Genomic DNA, 3,542 nt, shown 5'->3' with positions numbered 1-3,542 from the left:
GAGAAAGTTTGAACAAAGTGAGATTGACGGGGAATCATTAGACCAGCCCCCTTTGTGGCAATAGCAACCAATAAGATGAGAGAAGGATGTACTTAACCATGGTGAAAAGCGTATTAATACCCACCACGCCTGTGAGCCAGCACTCAGAAGATGAGACACACCTCCCCAGCGAGCAACGTCGTGCAAACAGACAACTTCGACTATCCCGACGTCTCCTGAAGTGACCACACAGCCGGATCCGTCCTGTCAGCTGCCTCTGATAGACGAGCATACTTTTGGACTGCTGCTGAACAACGCTGAAATCGACCCTCAGCGGTCACCATCCTGGTCTCCACCGATACAGCCAGTGACTTTTGGGCTGCGACTTGACAACTCACCAGAGCCTTTTGACCTTCAGCAGGCCGCATCATGGGGTCCATAAGGCGACCCCGTGCCTTTCATCGTCACCCCCTTCGAGCCCACCGTGGGCGCAATGGCCGGCATCGATGGTTGAGGCTGCGGAGGTGACCCCGCATGTATTCTTGGGAGCACCACGGTCCCCGTCACCGATGCTCGAGGAGCTCTGTCAGAGTTTTTCTGCGCTGTCATTGTCTGAAGATGTTGTGGATGGGAGCATCACTGACTCGGCTATGAAAATTATCAAAGGGGCTCTTGCCTGCATTCTGGATCATGTGATCGAGGAGGACTTGGAGGACTGTGTAGGTTGCTCTGTGATGCATCCTAGCCAGCTTCGGCACACGTGCCTGTACGATCCCGAGCCATTTTACTTCTTTCACAATTTTGAAAAGTTGGTCAAAAAGCTGTATAGACCATGGTTTAAACATATCATCACAAAAGCGGTGTCGGTGTTCAATCCCCACCCCTCCCCCATGAAAGTACAGGGTGCTGTTGAAGCCGTTATGTATGATCTTAAAGCTGAAATAAACATACGGGAGAAATTGCGCAAGTTGAAATGTGAAGTTGAAGGGGCAGATTACGAGGGGGCTATAGATGACGCATATAATGAATTCTGTATTTTGCACGCATACAAACCACCCCAGGCTGCTGTGTAAACGCTGAACTATGTGATCAAAATGTTTCTGACAATTTTTGCATGCATTCTAAATAAAGAGTTGCCTCAAAAACCACTGTGCCATTATTGCTAGAGGTACATGATGGATGACAAGCACTTGAAGCGTGTCTATTGTACACCATCAAACCCTGGGTCTTTTGGAGGCCCCGACAGATTATACTGATCTCTGATAGATGAAGAAGGTGTGTGTAATATAAATAAGAAAAGTTGCTACATGGCTATCTGGTGAAGATGCATACACATTACATAAACCGATCAGGTTTAACTTTAAAAGGAACAGAGTCTTTGTGACTAATATCGATTCTCAATGGCAAGCTGACTTGGGGGACATGTCGGCTTACGCGGAACAGAATGACGATTTTAAACACATGTTAACGTGTATAGACATTCTATCAAAATACGCATGGGTACAATGTCTTAAAAGCAAGATGGGGGCAGAGGTAAAGAAAGTGTTTGAAAACCATTCTCTCTGAAGGCAAGACCCCTAAAAAGCTACAAACCGATCGCGGGACAGAGATTTTTTATTTTTTTTAACGCGTCGTTTCATAAGCTTACCAAGAAACATGGAATAATACATTTCGCCACTGGTAACGATGTCAAGGCTTCTGTAGTGGAAAGGTTTAGCGACACATTCGTGTCTTTAATGTGTAGTTATTTTACAGCTTATAATTCAAGAAGGTATGTGGACATTGTACAAGATCTAGCGATCGCTTACAATAATACCCACCACAGTACCATTAAAATGAAGCCGGTTGAGGTTAATGCACAGAATGCGGCCCAAGTCTTCAACAACGTTTATGGTTTGATGCCGAGTACATCTAAAAAGCATCGTCATAAGTTTAAAAATGGTGATGTGGTCAGGGTGTCTAAAGCACGTGGAAAATTCACCAAAGGATACGAGCAAACTTTTACGGACGAGTATTTTGCCGTCGCCGAACATCTACCTAGAGCACCGCCGGTGTATAGGTTAAAAGATTATGACGGCGATATCATAGAGGGGACATTTTATGCCAAAGAGCTACAAAAGATCAGACTAGGCAAAGACAAAAACTTCAAAGTTGAGAAAATTGTTGCGGAAAAAACGCTGCGTGGTAAAAATGTTTGTAGTGAAATGGCAGGGATGTCCAGACAAATTTAACAGCTGGGTTGCTGCTAAACAAGTAGTTGACGTATAAGTGCGACGGCCCGTGTTTGTAGCGTTCAGTTCCATCAAAAACAGCCATGGAGGAAAGCGGCTTTTATGTCACGCTCCCAAGCAATGCGTCTATGGATGTTTTCCTGCACAATACCATATCGAGCTACACGACAAAACTAGCCAAGCCGATTGAACTGAATGGTAAATGGGAAGTAGGATTAGCCGAAATCCATTACCCACGTACATGGGATACACTGGTAGAAGAAGACACCTTGTTTTACGTGACAGGATGGATGTCGTTACTGTCGACCCTACAGTACAAGCTAAAGGCGGGATATTAGAGATATTGAAAAACTAATCAGTGAGACGAATGAGGTTCTAGGAATGTCAAAACTAAAATTTGACTATAGCGTGATAAACAAAGTGTATATGGTCGGACCACCGCACGTTGCCTTTAAAGCGAAAGGTAATCTTGCACGGATGCTGGGGTTTGTGCCTGATGTATTTCAGAAGATTGGCGATAGACCATCGGCACCATACCCTACCAACATAAGCGCCGGTTTTTACACGATTTACGTGTATTCAGACATTGTCGAGCATCAAAGAGTGGGTGACAGCTACGTGCCTCTTTTACGGGGTGTACATATAGCAGGGGAACACAACTCGATGGTCACAATGTCTTATGACAGGATTCATTACGTGTCGCTCTGCACGATACACATTGATAATATAGTCATTGAGTTAGTCTGATCAGAACAAGGCGATACCCTTCCGATACGGGAAAACGATAGTAAAACTGCATTTCAGGCCGGTTAAGCAGTACTACCCCCAATGTACAGCGCCGATGGCTTTTCAGATCCACATAGATATGTGGAATACTACAGAAACCAGGCGGGAAACGGGCTACCCGGATACAATGGGGCCCCCGTTATGTACGGCGGTGGTCTGGGGGGGCTTTTTCGAGGCCTCCTCAGAATGGCTGTGCCATTTCTTAAAAGGACTTTCAATATGGCGAAGCCGCATTTAAAATCGGCCGCCCAAAATATCGTTAAAGACGTAGTAACAGGAGCCATGACGGGTCAATTGACAGCACAGCCGCAAGAGGGCTCGGGGCTCATGGTGCTTGCTCGCGGCAAGTGGCATAGACCCCCTGGGGATCGAATTACCTCCGCTAAAAAACACAAAGCAATACCCAAGAGAGGCACAGTAGTCAAAAAGAAGCGCGAGAAGAAGGTGGCCAAAAAAGCACAGAGAAGAAGATACATTTTCTAAAACTATGGCCCTCATTCACAACATGTTGGAAGAGTGCATGAAATCAGAATTGGATATTTTTGC

This window comes from Brienomyrus brachyistius, unplaced genomic scaffold (assembly GCF_023856365.1).
Source record: "Brienomyrus brachyistius isolate T26 unplaced genomic scaffold, BBRACH_0.4 scaffold40, whole genome shotgun sequence".
Taxonomy (NCBI): Eukaryota; Metazoa; Chordata; class Actinopteri; order Osteoglossiformes; family Mormyridae; genus Brienomyrus; species Brienomyrus brachyistius.
This window is presented reverse-complemented; position numbering follows the sequence as displayed.